Source organism: Fringilla coelebs, assembly GCF_963513975.1.
Source record: "Fringilla coelebs genome assembly, chromosome: 4".
NCBI lineage: Eukaryota > Metazoa > Chordata > Aves > Passeriformes > Fringillidae > Fringilla > Fringilla coelebs.
Window position 1 is genome coordinate 72,526,395 of NC_140032.1, and position 17,052 is coordinate 72,543,446.

The 17,052-nt window shown below is 50.4% G+C and overlaps 1 protein-coding gene across 2 annotated transcripts in view; it reads right to left on the reverse strand.

Annotated features, from left to right (window-relative positions):
• Window positions 1-644: 644 nt before the first annotated feature.
• EPGN (epithelial mitogen) overlaps window positions 645-17,052 on the reverse strand; it is a 32,471-nt gene continuing 16,063 nt past the window's right edge. Inside the window, exon 6 of one of the 2 annotated variants that reach the window (XR_014616110.1) lies at window positions 645-709. The gene's annotated coding sequence lies outside the window, so the exon portion shown is untranslated. The remainder of the gene's footprint in view (window positions 710-17,052) is intronic. The other variant, XR_014616111.1, reaches the window with a different exon arrangement.

A 17,052-nucleotide genomic window follows, 5' to 3' on the forward strand; every position in this document is an offset into this window, starting at 1 on the left:
GTGTCTCTATTTTGTAGGCTGGATCAAAGGAGAGACCTTGGTGCTGCGCCTGAGCTCTGGATCTCATACTAGTGTAACTACAGATGGACAGGGAAGCACATTAGAAAGAATGTCTCAAGTCTAGGCTGGGTTGGTCGCTAATTTCACCGTCTGAGACTCTCACAGAGATCACTGCACATGTGCTCAACACTTCCTTAAATGCAGCTGAGCATTACAGACATGGTGCTCCTCTTCACTTTCTTGTGAGCATTTAATACGTGGCTGGATCAGCTAAGTGTCAATAGCAGCCAGAGCAAAGTTCACCTCAAAGCCCACCCCAGGGAGACCTGCAGGATGAGTGGGGCCTGTCCATACCTGCAGTAGTGCTCATCCAAGTCCACGATGTACACACACTGCCCATGGAAGCAGTAGTCCTTCATTTCGGGCTTGCATCTCGTTATCCCAACTTGGGCCACACGTGGGCTGTTCTCTGTCTGGACTGCAAAGACATTTCATCAGTACCTCAGGATGTGGGCAACGGTGCTCAGAGAAAAACGATTCCCAAGGGGCACCTCAGTAAGGCTGCCAGCCCAAGGAAGATGGGAACCAAAGATCTGGTGTTTACAAAGAGCTGTGCAGTACTTACTGAGCGCTGTTGTGCAGTTCTCCATTTCACCAGGCCCACATAACGGGATCACTGTTGTGCCCAGGACTGCTTGTAGTAGGTAACCTATAAGAGAATAAAAACGTCAGTCAAAACTAGATGCATTTTGAGTTAACTATTTAAGCTGCTGTAGTAATTAATGCAAGAAGAACAGAAGCTTCTCATCTCAGCTTCTCATGGTAGGAAAGACCTGAAGTTGAAAGCTGAAAAAATACAGATCTGAGTGATGCACTGCCTACACTATATACAGCAGCCCAAAGAAACATCTCTGAAATACAAAGTTAAAATGCAGAACAACAAGATTCAACAGAAACCTGGTGTCTGTGACCACCTCTTGCCCACACTCTGAGTGAAACTGGGCAGGAACAGGCTTGGAGAGATTATGGGGAGAGGCAGGAATTAGGCCATTTGATGATTATGTTAGGTTTCTGACTGGCCTGGCATGGCACCAGTGCAAGGAAAATAGCCAGGCTTCCCCAATTAGGCATGACAGTCCAGCACTTATCACAGGAGGAGTCCTTTTGCTGATCAAAATCAAGATATCCTTGACTCACAACAGCCCACAGGAAGAGAATTTCCTAGGAATCTGCAAGTCAGTGCAGCTGGTGACTCAGCACACCAGGTCAGTGCTGAGCCAGGCTGAGCACCCCACCACCGGCTTGAGAGACCACAGACTGCTGCAGGTAGGCTTAACACCAAAGCTGCTCTCTACCAGAAAAGAACTTGCTCAGCCCTCTCCTGGCTGAAGACAGCTGAAGGGCTGGACAGTTCCTGCCCAGACACCCGCTCCTTTGGCAGTTCCTCACTGAAAGGCCCGCTTGCAAAGCCGCTAACACGAGATACCAAACGCTCCTCACCTGCCCACGGACTTGGAGAGGGTACTGACCACTCTATGGACCCTGGGCCACTGTTACCTAGCACAACACCAGAAGAAACAGGCACGGCTTCCAGGTGTTCCACTAGTTAAATGCACACTTGCAAGCAGGTCTGGAAAGCCAGCACAGGTGCCTGCAGTTTCACGGCCAGTCCATGAGGACTAGGGAACGTCTGCCCCGGCTGGCCATGAAATCCACCTGGCTAAAACTCCTGCTGTGGTCACAAATTAACCTGCTCGTGAACTGCTTAGTCATCAGCCCCATTCCACGGAAGTCTGTAATTTGTGTCTTTGGGCTGTTTGCCTCCATTAACTTGTCAGGTCATGCATGTCTAATGGAGGGAGTGTGCCTCCATAATTTCCCGATCGTTCTAATTCAACTCCAGTTATTAGAAAGTGCCATTACATCTCAGGGTTAAATCTAGTAGTGGTAATTTATGGATTTCCGGCAGCTCATCTACTTCTGAGCGATCAGTAGGCTTCCTTTATCCTTCATTCCAGCTACACACAAAACTAGCAGGAATATCTAAGAGGGACAGGGCTTCTTCCTGGTTCTGCATTTTTAAAAACATCATTCCTCCTTCTTACCTCCCTCCGCCAAGCTAATAAACCAAATTTCCACCAAGCTCTAGAAGAAAGAACAAAGCCCACGTTCCCCAGAGCCAGAGCAACAGATCCATGATGCCAGCAGCTGTACCAGCTGGAGACTCCTGTGCCTACTGGCATGACTCAGCAGGACCTGCCTTTCCCTCCAATGGGGCAGGACATGCAAGTTTACTTTCAGGGTGGGATTTTTTTTTTTTAAGCAGCAGTGTGCTCACTGTAGATTGCCTCAGCAGCAGCAGCAGCAGCAGTTTAACATTTCTGTGAGGCCCATCTGAGCTGCTAAAACATAAGTTCAAGTGTGTGAAAGGAAAGGCCACCAGCTGTCAGACAGGCAGCCCAGGGACCTGGGGTCCCAAAAGATGCTGGAAGAAGATTTACCGGGTCAGTTCTTCTTCCCAGGAACTAGGGAGACATTTCAGGAGGGCTCCATGGACTAAGCTGCTCCCTTGGAAGGGAGGAGCTGTGGAATAGCACAGCAGCGTCCCACCAAGGACACATCATGTCACAGAAAGAATTAAGGACAGAAATGAGCAAAAGTCAAGGCTAAACCTGCCAGAGGTATCCCACTTGTTAGGCAGATGGATGAAGCCAGCCGAGGATCTCATGCAGCCTACACATTTCTGTCACAGTTTGCACGCTTCCTTGACCTGGGCACAACCCGAGCAGCTGCTTTTTAAGCTGGAGTTCCCAGTTAGCAGAACCCGGCTTCCGCCTGTGAGAAAACTCCTACCAAAAGGCCCACGGAAGAGACAGGTCAGCTCTCCTCTTGGCTCCAGAAGGAAGCACGGCTTTCCAGTTAAAGGCCACAACTCAGACATCTATGGGGGACAAACTGAAAACAACCTCCTCCTTCTCCAACACTGCCCAAGGGCTTTCCCAGTGCCAGCCATGTGCAGGTGCCTCCTCCACCCCATTGCAGGCTCTCAGGGCCGGAAAGGCTGGACTGCAGGCGTGGATATTTGCTGACACCCAGCAGTATTTGCCGCTTTTGGGCAAAGTTCTTCCTGTTCTGCACTGCTCTGTTTTGCCCTTTTCCCCCATGCACATATTTCCCCTCTGACATCACCAGAGGATAAGGGATCCGCACACAGCACTGGGAAAGGAGAGCCTTTCCCAGGATATTTATCAGATGATGCATACTAAATACAGCACCTGGGAGAGGTTATATTTTTATTCCTTCACTGTTCATTAAGCAAACACAAGGTACAAGATAAGAGTAATGAGGTGGTGGATTTTCATCTGAGTCTCGCAGTTACGCGAGGGCTACATGTTGTATTCCTACACCATAATCCCATCCGGATTCACAGGTATTCCTGCAAGGCTCACACTGACAGCACTTACTGGAACAGGAATAATGCTGCTTACTTGTCCTTCCATGAGGGAAGAAAGGAAAATGAGGGCCAGTGACCAACTGCCTTCACTTCCTGCAGCCTTCATCAGAGACATCCCGCAAGGGTTAATCATCAGTTTGCCCACTGTGAGCCAGCTGTAGTTTCCAGTGGCAGGATGACTGCTAAGAATGAAGGATGCACATGTGAGATACACTCAGCTGAGGACTGCTCTGTGGAGGATTTACAGTAGGGGAACTGTCAAGTTTCTGAGAGCTCCATCATTATTTGAGTTGGCTTGGCTTTGTCTGCCACCCAGATTGCCAGTCCTGCACTAATTCACCCGAATGGTGCCACCTCCCAGTTGGCCTCTCTGTGGTCTCTCTGTCACAGCAGCAGCACCTACACCCTCCCCGTGGGTTGCACTTCCAAAGCAGAGGTGCCCAGGTGACATGCACCTGAAGGATCTCAGCCCATTTTAACTGCAAAGACAGACCAAGGTGCATCCCTTTCGCCTGATTTTGGACATCCAAGGAATGTCTTAACTGTCTTCTGTCTTCTTTGGGCAAATCAAGTAGGGAACATGGAAGTTAGCCAGTCTGTCCCACTGGCTTTGTGAGCATCCCTGCTACCACTGTTTAATTCCAGAACCGCAGACTCACAGCTGTGGATGTCCAGGATCAGGTCACAGCAGCTCTAAGGCAGCCCTGGAAACACCGGTCTGTCATGGGAAGACTGGTGCTCCAAAACTGCTACAGGCCCACAGGATCATCTCCAGCAGTGCCAGGACTTACCCTTGGGCAGAGATAATGCAGTTATGTGCATCCCAGTAGCGCTTCCACCGCTCTGCAGACCTACGCACCACTGATCTTACTCACGTGCTGCCCCTGTGCCTTGGCCACACTGCTTCCCACCCCCTGCGTGGGGCTGAGGTCCCTGTGCCACAAAAGCAGCAATCCCTTACCACTTCCAGCCAGACACAATGGCCACCAGCACTTGCCCCATCCTCAGATGCAGCAGTCTTTATGCTGAGCCAATTTGCTGAGAGCCAGGAGAATCTGACACGGGAAAACCTAAGGACAGCAGGTCCGGGCAGTGCCCGGTGAGCCCGGAGGTCCGACGCCTGCCTTCCCCGCTGAGTGGGCACTACAGGGAGCACAAGGACATCGGTGCCAAGGCTCCTGCAGCAACTCCCAGAAAAGGCAGGGCCCCACCTCATCCCCATCACCACCACATCCGCATGTGGCTGGCACAGCATCGTTTCCCCTCAGGAGCGAGTGACATCTCTATCTCACCACTCCCTTGCTGCTGTCTCCAAGCCCACAATAGCCAGGATAGGAGCCTGGCAAGGAGACTGTCACTTCAGTAAGGCTTCAGCCATTCAGCAGGGAACCTCCTCCAGTCTGGCACAACACCAGTGACAGTCTTCCCAGAAGCACCAAGTTCTGCTTACACTCCTGCCCTGGGAGGGGAAGGCAGTAAAGTGCTCATAGCACTTGTTATGATGCCACCTAGCTATGACTAACCCATCCCTTACTATTAAATGTTGTGCCTGCCCCGGAAACAAAGAAATTCCTATACAGATCCATGAAGACATACCAGTTCCTACCAGTGTCATTTTTGAGCAAAGCATGGCTGACTCACAGACTACAAGACATTCAGCCTGCTGTCCTGGCAAGTGAGATGCTGTGCAGCAGCTGCTCCATCAACTGTTATGGAAATACTTGGCAAAGACGAAAGACACAAACTCATACTGCAGTGGGCTCAGAAGGTGAGGAATACAACTGTCCCAAAAGAGAAGTCTTGGGAACTGAGTTTGTCCATCAGCTACAACCTCGAGCCCAACATCGTGAGTGTGAGAACATGCTTTGTCATTAAAGCGAGGCGTGAGTGTGCCAGGTGTCAGGATCTGCTGCCCACAGAGCTCAAGTTGCCCAACAGGGTCAGCTCTCAGCAGCTGCCACCTGTCTCTGCCAGCACTCCATGGAGGTGTGTGACAAGGATCAGCTCTTGCATCACAGCACACCCAGGCCCCAGGACTCTTGATGCTCTAAGGACACACGTGTTCACTTGAGACTTTCAGGTGGCTTATGTCATACAATGGAGTAACACACTCCCAGCGAGGAGGTGGAGAAGTGTCAAGCAGAAGGAGGCCACAACCTGTTTTGTTACGATCAGGAAGTCTCTGCTGCTGTGAGGATTCACCCACTGAGCTCGCCCAGAGCACGGCCTGGGCGAAGGCAGCACGACCGGGCTACAAACAGGACAGGTCAAGGTGAAAGAGACAGACTGCACTGAGAGCAGAGCTGGGGAGGAGGGAAAGAATGTCCACCTTCACTCAGTCACAGGACACACCTGGGCATCGCACAAGCAACGAAACATCCTGTAAGAACACACCACAGTGTGCTGTGTGCTCCACTCCTCAGCTCATACAATCCACCCGGGTACCCCTGCCAGCGCCCGGGACTTCATCTCGGAGGGAAACCCATCAGCCTCACCTGAAGGCAACCTGAACATTATGCTCTGACGCAGATTTCCCAGCAGCCAAAGAACGCCCCTGCCCCAGGACGCAGCACCCGGTACCCTCCCAGCCCTTGCCCGCAGGAACGGGGACATCGCCGCTTACCGAGGAAGAGCAGCAGGCTGCGGGCACACAGGCAGCCGGCGTCCATCGCCCTCGGTCCCCGGGGAGCAGAGGAGGCGGCAGGAAGGGAGGCGGCGGCGGCAGGAGCGGCGCAGCGGTGTGCAATCGCCCGGCCGGCTGGCCGCACTTTATGTGCCCGCGGAGAGGCGGGGCCCGGCACGGTGACACCCGGCCCGCCCGGCCGGGGGCAGCGGCTCTCGGCTCGGCCTCCGCGCTTCCTGCCCCGCCGCCCCCGGGCCGGGTCGCCCCCTGCTCTGCCCGCGGGCCATGCCCCGACGGCGGGCAGGGACAGCACCCCCGGCCCGGCTTGTCCCGGCCCTTCGCCCGGAGCAGGGGGCACCTCTGCCCCCTCCCGCCCTCGGCTGATGCCCAGGCACATTAGGTGTCCCTGGTTCCAGCAAGTAGCACTGCAAATAGTTCCTGGGGCCGTAAAATTACCCGAGCCCTCCGAGCAGTCTAGCTCATGCACTGACGCCCGGGATTTCCCAGAGCTGTGGATGCCTAGGGCACAACCTCGGGACCGCTGTCTCTGCTTGCCCTCAAAGCATCCGTCCGTGCGATACGCAATGGCACGAGCAGTGGACCCGGAGCCAGCTGCCCAGGTAGCCCCTGCCAGCACACAAGGGACCATTGCATTGCCATGAACACCACCTGCGCCTAAAGGAAGGTTTGGGAAACACCCCAGGGTGCGCAGCTGGAAACTTGCTGGCCTAATCTCCCATCTCCTGGCATTTCTGAAGTGACCCTCAGCACACACGTGCAGCTGCCAGGGAGCCCCAGAGCTAGGGGCAGAAATGGCTCATTAACTTACAGCACGGGCACCAGGAATGCCAGCACCTCACCTGGCACCTGGGCTGGCCACAACGGTCTTGAGCTCAGAGGGTGCGTATTCCATGCTCCCCCTCCAGCCCCTGGCCTCATCACGGCCCAGTAACACAGGCAGTTCCTGGAAGCAACACCTCTATCAGTTATAAGATCCTTGAAAGAGCAGCCAACAGCTACTTTTTAAAAAATTCCTTCCAAGCATCCTGCTGAAACCCACGCACTCTGACGCTATATTAGGCAAGACCTTGTTCAGCAGTTACATCCCACCATCGGATGAGCGAGGGATCCCACCCACCATATCGTACTGCACACATTTGCCTAAAATATGAAGCGTGTTTCATCTCAGGAAGCTGCTCAGAGCAAGGACGGTTTACTCCTTTTCCTTTTAAAGGAGAAACCCTCTTTCCCTGCCTTAGCGCTCTCCATAAAGGCCCATCGATACCCACTTTATTGTGGCGCTGATAAGCCTATCTCACAGCCAAGGGAACCTCAGAACTGACACTGAGCTGCACTGCACCAGCTGATGACTCAAGTGTCCCTAGTTTCTCTGTTTTAAAAGCAGTTATTGATACTGAAATTGAAGAGAGATAACTGTAGAAGATATACTGCAGATAATGCAGAATCCAGATACACTGGATACTGCAGAATTCCACACACCACAACTCCATGGTCAGAATGCAGTTCTAAGGAGTGAAGACATTCATTCAGGGGGCTGCGATAGATCTGATACTTAAAAATCATGCTTCTTATTTTCGGAGCATTTTCTTAGGTCTACAGTGGCAGGGAGATGCTGAAGTGAAAAAAGGCAGTATGTTGCTACAGAATAGTGTGTCAGCACCACTTATTAATTACCTAAGTGGTATGAGAGTTGGCAAGATAAGGTAATAAAGCTCGCTGTGAAAGTAGCATTTAGAAGGATGCCCTCCACAGCAAGTGGGACGTGATACAGCTGGAATCTTTTCCTAAGTCCCCTTTTTTTCCCCTCTAATTAGTCATGCCATGCAGATGGTGTCTTTTTTGATGCTGCATGACTGTTTTTGTTGCTTCCTTAATTTGTGCTGATCCCCCTTATTAACGATTTTATTGTCTGCTCTTTCAGGGATCATAATGAGTAAAGGAAGGAATCACAGTTATTAGCAACCTGTTTCTGTGTGTGGGCTTACAGATGCCTTAAAAAGCAGCATCACCGAAGAACTTCCACTTTATAATTAATTTTACCCTTAAATTCCTGCATGATTTATCCTCTGAAGGGCAACATTTAATTATAGTCCTGTACCGGTACCCAGATACCAAGTAACGCTGACACAATTGGAGCAATTCATTGGAATTTCCTCTTTCAGACCTGAATATGTGGAAAACAAGTATCACGGGCACATCTTTGTTCCACCTTTCTGTAACGCGCTTTGTTTCACAGCGCCTGATTTCTCATCCGGCATCCCCGCGTGCGCCTTTCACCATCCCCTCCTCCACGTGGAGGATGCCTCCTGGGGTAAGGCTGGCACACACCTTAAGAGCCAGTTTTCCAAGAGGCCTTGCAGCATCAATGGGGTCATTGTAAGGCAGGCTCCTTGCATCCCACAGGTGCCGGTAGGAGCGACAAGGCTGCGCAATGCTGGGAGGCAGCGCTGGTTGGGCAAGAGAGCATCACGGGTGCATCGCCGCTGCTGGCCCCGATTCCAGCCGGGGTGAAGCGGCACGCCCAGGGCAAGGCGCCCAGGGATCCCTGCCCCTTGGCACCCCACCAGTGAGGAGCCCCCCAAATGCTTTGACATTCCGGGATTTTTTTCTTTACCAAGTGTAACAAGGATACGAGGAACTACCCGAAGAACTTGTGCGAAAGAGTTGCTTGCTTTTATTACCTTGCGCTGCCTTAATAACCACCTTTAAAGAAAATCTCTCTTTACAAAGTACAGAGGCTCAGCTGAAGTCCTTGCTTCAGCTTGCCTCAGTCCTTGCAACGTCTCAAGCATTCACCTCCCCCTCTGGGACAGAGCAGCAGATTCACAGCAGTGATTACTGCACAGGTACAGACTGAGCCTTGTCTGTCAGTGTAGCCATCAGAGATGGGGCGCAGCACTTTCTATGAACAACATGCCCCTTTTGATTTAAAGAGGAAAAAACACAGCTTACATGTATATTTTTCTGTGGTGTCTGTTCTCCTCATGGGGACTCGCTATAGAAGAATACATATGTTCACAGCAATAAACACAAACACTTTACCTGTGTGTTTTTACATGCCTAAAACCATACACAGTGAGTGTCTGTATCACTTACTTTAGATGCTTTCTGTAAGGCTTGCACCCAGTTTTGTGCACTGCTGCTCTGGGCATGGATCTGCATTGGTTTCATCTCCTGAAAACAGGACAAATTCACAAAATCAACTTTCTTGCTAGAAAGTATTTTTGCAATGGAAAGAAAATAATTCCTAGCCTTGCACAGATGCACTCACCACTGTTACACACAAAGTAACAAAGAGCAGCAATGTCATAAATTCTTGGGAAAATCATCCAGAATTTTTCAAACAGCATGAGTGCATGTCAGTACATCCATATGCAGGCTTACAAACAGCAAGCTTTCACTGCACAAAATGAGAGATGCTCAAGAAATCATCTCAGAAGGTCAGACATAATTGGAATGCGCCTCACTTGTGACAGCACTTTCATTTCAACTACACAAGATTCCTATTAAGTTCCAAAAGGGATATAAAAGGCAAGTACATGTGCCATTGGAGTCACACTTCAGCAGTGGGATTTGAAGTGCTGGGGGGAATGGTTGGACTCAGTGATCGTAGAGGGTCTTTCCAACCTAAAAGATTCCATGATTTTGTGAAAATTATAAATGGTAAAAAACTTAAGACTCATGGGAACGTGCCCTTAGGACAAATGCCCTAAGAAGGGAAAGTATTTTTAACTGGAATACGTAGACGCAACTGGCTGGAGGAAATGGAGTAGAGAAAAACCTTGAGCCAAATTACTCCGTTTAAAGGTCAGTTTCCAATTTGCCGTGAATGCAAGGGATGAATTAAACAACCACTCTCTCCTATAAACTATGAGAGTTCAAATACTGCACCCAGGGCTGAAAGTGGTCGATGCCTCTTCCTGTAAACACAGCATGAGGTCAAAGTTACTTGACAACAAAGATGTTGTGCTATTAAAAATAAGGAACGATTCCCCAAATTCACTGACTTCTTTGCCAACTTATTCGGTCAGCATTAACCAGCAATTTAAAAAAGAAAGGGAAAAAAAAAAAAACCCAAGCAGCTAATTCTAATCCATCTCAGAAGGTGGCATTGAAAAGGGAGACAGGTCTCCCAGTTCATGCTGCATTCCTCCCTAAAGGGCAGTTTTTAAAACTTCATTCTCCTGGCTTGTATGACTTTGCCATTACTCTCCCCTGGGCAAACCGTGAATGGCTCAACACATCTCACGGGCAGCAAGAACTTCTTAATGCTCAGCTAGTGATTTCCCTTTCCTAATTACAGCCCAGTGCTCCATGCCGAGTGATTTCTTAGCCTCCAAGGGGTTGAAGCATTTCTCATTTGTGGAATTTTTCCATGGTTTCTGCCTCTACTTGGTGCTAAACAAACCCATGCCCTTGCTGAGAGTGGTATCAAGCCAAGTCTCCCCCATATCACTGTCCCTACATCTATTAATTGTTTCTCCTTGTTTTGGGTGAACTGTTTAGAACAATTACATAGAACAGAATAATAGAAGAACAAAGCATGAAACAAAGGGGATTTCCCCACAGCATGTAGTAGGTTGCAAGCAAGCTGGGAGAACACCAGCCCCTTAGCCATCAGTCCTGTGTGCTGTTCTGTCCATCAGCAACTCTGAGTTTATATAGTCATCTCTTCCACAGAATTTCCTGTTCTCCAGGGACAAGGATTAACTGCTGAGAGGCAGAGCACGTGCAGAGGTGCAGATTGCCTTCTCTGGCAAGTCACCATGTGCACACATGGGTGCATCATTCATGCCCCTGACCAGTGGCCAGTAGAACTGAAATCCCTACACGGCAGCATGTCCCTGGTGGATGGCCACGTGGCCCAGCCCCCCAATGGCTCTGCCCAGAGAGGGACATCCCCCTCGGGACAGTGAAATTATGGCAACCCCACTGTGACAGGGGTGACTCACAGCTGCTCTCAGGTTTTCTGCTCAGCAGTCTCTCCTGGCTGGGGGCTCTCCATCTCGATCTTCCACGCCTCTCCTGCACCGCCCATCGGGACAGCTGGTGCCAGCATGGGCAAGACAAGAGGAAGATGCTGTCAGTGAGAAGCACACACCTGCTGAAGCACAGCACCAGCCTCTAAGGCCCGTGCTAAAGCCCAAGCAATATGTGCTGCACACACTCCATCAGCAGAGCCCCTGACTCTTCACTGCTCCATCTGAGAATCCTGGCTGTCACAGGCCTCAGCTGCATTGGCTTCAGTCCCCTTGGCAAGTTTATTTAGGCCCTTGATAAATATTTTGCTCTTCTATCTCAAGCACATATGAACAGAGGAAGGGCTGACTAGCAGGCTGTTTCCCTGCCTGCACTGGGCCTGCTGAATTCAAAGCAGCACTGAGCTGTAACTCAGCCCAGGCTCTGCTCCACCACTGGAACTTCAGCTGTCCACAGACTCCACGTTTTGGCTGCAGCACAGCAGTGACTGTCACCTGCACGCCAACCATGCACACGGGAGCTGGAGCACCCTGGGCAGGAGGAATGTGTCATTAGGGACGATGGAGTAAACAGCAATCCACCTGAAACCAGCTCAGCCAGCACATGTTCCAGACACCAAATCTAGGAAAGAGCCACAGGTCTCTGGTGTATTTGTTTGGCCTGGTAACCAGCACTAAGCACTGTAGCAGATGCACTTAGTGGAATTCCCCCATCCACTAGCATCATGGGACACTCCCACTACTGTTCTGATAATTGCTATTAATCATTACCATTACTGAAGTGACCAAAAAAAAAAAAAAGTAGGAAAAAAAGGCTGTGAGGATCAGGCCTTTATTGTGCTGGCTGTTGTCATGCAGAGGTGATGAGCCAGTCTGCCCCAGGGAGCCCATAAACACAGGTGCCCAATTCATCGCTCTAGTCACGTTTCAAACTAGGACACTGCGGCCCCCAATGAAGCTCTCCTACAACTCCAGCAAAAATAATCCCTCCAGCTAACATCAGCTGGGAGCCAGGCTAGATATTATGCTCTCTGGCTGCAGGCAGATGCAGGTAGAAAGGAAAGAAGCTGATCAGAAATACTTTTTGACGTTGCAACACCCAACAACACATTTCCATTCAGTATTTTCCCTGACTGGGCCCAACCTGCTATAAAACCCATATTCTTTGATCTCCAATGAATTCAGTACCACCAATTCTTGGGAGCCCATGAGTCACATGGTATGTGGAAACCTCTGGGGTTTGGTTTGGGAATGACCAAGACTATGTGAAATCATCTTCTAGTCACTGCCTCCTCCCATCAATGATCTGAACATCATCTCAGGTATCCAAGTCTCCCTGGACACTGTTCCTAGGTTACACACGGAAGAAATGGATTAGCCAACTGGGTACTGACTGGAAGCCACTGTAGGCCTCTGTGGGGCTGAGAAGGGCAAGAGCTCCTGCACATGTGGAAGCAATCTGCCTACAATGCTGATTTTTCCTCCCATTTATGCAGGTCAGGCTGCTATCAGCTACCAGGAAAGGAGACAGACTCCAGTTCTCTGGTCAGGGCTGGCTGCTCCCCAACCTCTCTCAAGAGCACAGCCTGGACTAAAAAGCAAAATAAAAGGTGTTCAGTGCCTGCATATTTCTCTGCTCTCTCAGCAAGGAGCTCTGGGTTTGCCCAAGGGCCAAGAGGAGGCAAAGGCCCAAGCCCCAGGGAACTTGTCCATCACCCCATCCACGGATACGGAGGGTGCCGGTTGTTTGAGGTGCAAGTAGGAGATGGGACAAGGCAGGAATCTGCAACTAGATGTCCTGGGGGGGAGGTGGCAGCAGCCGGGTGGCTGACTGTGCCACTTCCCGCATAACTCCTCCATGTGGTATCTACACATCCACCCCCTCGTCCTCGTTCCTGCAGCTTAGTGTTATTTAAGAGAGGCAGGAGATTTCCTTTATGACACTGGGAGCGCATGCGTGTAAATCAAGTGGGACAGGACAAACGCCAGGGCTGGGCTCAATTAGATCAGCAATCCTATTAAATTAACAACAGCACTTGAGCTATGGCTGGCAGTTCTTGATCGATCCTCCTGTAGCCAGGGTCTGTGTCCTTCATGTAGGGAATTAAGGGCTAGGGAACAAGGATGAATTGGCCAAGTCTGCCAACCACAGATTTGGTCTCTGAACCTCATTAAACTTCTGAACAACAGGAGTTCCTTTACAGGATTTTCAACAGATATCCCTGAGAACCCCTTTTTCGTGAGGCTACACATCAGATGCTCAGGATGAGAAACTTTTGGCCCCTGACTTGCAGCGCACCTACAGCCAAGGTCACTCCTCAAGCATCACTTTCCAGCTCCACACATGGATGAAGCTTCCCTCTCCAAACCTCCAAATCCAGCACACAAGCAGCCTGACATCAGCCTGAAGCCCATTAAGCCAGCACAGGAGAAGATCTGTCTAAGGCGAAACATGCCAGACCCGAGAGCCTGTCCAGAACACAGCTCTGCTCTTCTGCCTCCATCCTGCCTCCTCAACCCTTCCCCCTGTTTTGTTCCCGTAACATTCCCCTTCCTAGCTTTCCAGGAAGAGCTACAGTTCACAAAGCTCATTACCCATCTTCCCAAACCAGCCACTTGAAAGGGCACACAGGTTAACTAAACTAAGCCAGAGGTCTCCCTGCAAGGCCTTTCCCAGCGTCCCGGGCTGCACCTTATGCAAGGCGCTGCGCACGGCTGCGCGTGTTTAATGACAGCGCAGCAGCTTTGATTGCCGCGCCACACCATCGGAGCGCCCGCTGCACTGCTCCTGTCAGAGCCGCCTTTTACGCACATCTGAGTAACAGTGCAGCCTCTGGGCAACGGCCTTCGATTGTTGACGTGGCTCCCATAAACAGGATATCACCCATTTGTAAATATCCTGTCAGAAGCCCCTCAGCTGCACTTGACCGCTTTGATGCATGCCCGTCTGCCTCTCTCCCCTACGGCTTCGCTGGTCATGTTGCACAACCCCTACTGACCACGCATTGCCTCTCGTGGTACATACCAAGACTCGTACTTCGTGGCTTCTACAAGTTGTTTGTAGAGCTGGTGCACTTGGAGAGCGTTTTCTGGGGAATTTTAAGTCAAAGGAATGATAGGTGACTGTTGGCATTATTTCCCAGAGGCTGATGCTGCGTAGTTCTCACTCAGGTAGAGAAGGCAAGGGAGTTACACTGGTGGAATGCTTGTTGCTACATCTTACCTAGAGGTAGGGTTTTTTTTCTCTTTCATATAAACAATCCACTCCAGCTAAACTAACAAAGTGACACACGGAGAAAAACCTACATTTTCTTGTGAGTTTCTTCACTGCTGCAAAATAGTTTTTTTGGATGGTCAATAATTAAATACCTGTCTATAATCTACAAATTTTCTGCAGTAGATCCAAACATAGCTTTCAAAAAGAACTCATAACACCTAACTCTTTTGTTTTGGCAGTGTATCTCAAGACAGAACCTCCTAGCAGAGCTAGAGAGAAGCTCAAAGTTCCCAGTCAGCTAAATCCTTTATTAAAAGCAAGGCACACTTCTCCTGGTTGGCTCATATTTGATGAATGGGGTAGCCAGCTCTGAGGGATGGAAGAATTGCTTTCATGCAGAGGGAAGCTCCAGCTTGGAAGAAAAATGAAGAGCAACACTGAGAACTCTTGGTGTAGAAGAACCAAGTTGAGCCGCTGCCCATTCGCATGTGAACAACCCACTACTGGGAGTGTGCTGATGCCAAGTAGTCTGACAGGACATCCCTGGCTCCAAAAACAAATGCCTTGAAGAACTCTAACTCCAGGCTACAATCATGGTAGCATCAGGTCAGATGCCAGCAAAGCATTCAGCTACTTCGGCTAAAAGGACAAGATTCTTACGTGCTTCACAAGCAAGAAAAAACTAGAACCAGTCTCATTTCAGTCTGATTCCCAGCATAACCTCAGTGGTGTTCCCAAAACTTTCCCAGACAGGACACCATTTTCTTCTCCTCTGCTCCTGTGAGTGGCACAGACTGCTCTGGTGTCATCCCTACTGCCACCTGGAAGTGTCAGGCCGGCGTTACACCCCTCTAACCCATCATTAGCACGACCAGGACAGCCACAGCCGCACCTCCAACAGACATTGGCTGGGAAAGGAAATCATCAGGAACTGGTTTTATTTAAAACAAGGGGCAAAGGAAACAATGTCAAGTCCTGACCCCACTTGTTCTAGGGTATATCGCTGCATACTGCACTATGAACCCAGCTGGGACCCAGATTGCTCTGCAGATAGAGCAGGAGGAAGCTGTAACATACACCCACTACAAGTGTACCTACAGCTAAGGAGCCAGATAACTAAATGCCCTTGGGGAGATATGAGAGGCACTTGAGGCATAACGATTGCTTACCTTTCCCTTACCAGGTAGGCAGATAAACACAAATATCTCTGCTCAACAGTGCCTGACAGTCTGATGCAAGCCCTCAAAAGCAAAGAAAATTAAGGCTTAGAGCAAAACATGGTGCAAGGATATCCATCCCCAGTGACAGAACACTCCCCCATCATCTCCAAAATAAGCAGTTCCAGAGAAGTGCACGAGTTGGCAGAGGTCGTGAGCCCAGCGAGCGTGGGAGAGCAGAGGCCGGCGCTTCTGTGCAGGACAGGGAGCCTGCGTGTTTCACACGGGCATTCCCAGCTTCCCAGGTGCTGCGCCGTGTTCCGACTTTCAGTCACGTGGCTGCTGGGACACACACAGCTTACCGCATGCTAAGGGAGGGTGGGAGCAATTTGCTTTACTGCTCCTGCCAAAAGCCTCTATTACTGTATGTTATGAAAGCTCTGCAGAGGCAAAACATTCCTAAAACCACTTTATTAAAATTAGTAACACCCGAAACTCCCCCCAGTTGTTTATGGATGGCAGGGCTGAAGGAGGCAAGGAGCAAAAGCAAAAGCAGAGGCAGAGAAGGCTCCGCTTTCTCTGCAGCGTGACAGGCCAAGGGAGGCTCTGGACAATTTCAGCTGGCTACTGATACATCGCCTGCTTCCCCCAGAGGTCACGCTGGGGGCAATACTGGTTTTCCACCTCCAGATGCAAAGTGTTACGTAGGGACTAAGCGCTGGTTTACCGTACCCCAGCATCTCTGAACTGCCTCGGAAGGCTGTAACACTTCCACCCCCGTGGCATCCTTGTAGCTATTGGGATATTTGTGTGATGGCAGCAGGGAGGCAAGCACAGGGTCTGCAACTCGTCAAACATGTGCAGAGGCAGGGACTCCTACCTCTGAACCTGTGCTCCACTCCTGCCCTTCTCATGGATCACTTCCTCTGTGGATGCTGAGCCAGAGCAGCAAGGCTGGCGCCCAGGCTCCTGTTCCTGATGCTGCAGTCCTGACCCATACTGCAGGAGAAGGGAAATTTAAATGTGACCACAGAGAGATTAAAGAGAGGAAAACCATCAGGTCATTATATTCCCATGCCATGACTGCTGTCCCCTGGGCCTCCTTCCCCCGGGACACGTCAGACCCTGTGCACGGCAGGCTCAGCCCTGCAATCCGTGCTATTCCCTTTGCTCACACTTAGCACAGGCTAAATCAATGGTTGCTCCTGCCCGGCACCCAGCTGGCTTGTTGCTTTAGAAAAGACTGGAGCCACATTCAAACTCCAGCCTCTGAACTAACGGGCCACCTGAAGCAGATCAAGCTGCTTTTGCACCACCTCACTCATGGTGATATGTGGAAACCTCTGCTTGGACTTCTCTGGCAGTGACTTGCATTAAATCATATGGAACTGTAATTTGTCTTATTTATATTAATTGTAATTTCCATCAATTATCATTTTTGCATTCTGCACAGGACCATAGACCCCAGGGCAATTTCTGTAGAAAGGACTGGCCAAAAGCTCTGCTGCAGAATAAGAAGACTGTGCGGGCCCTGATCTGCACCTTGTGCATACAGACCTGCCCCTGTGCCAGGGCAGAGCCCCCCACTCCAAACCCGCCAC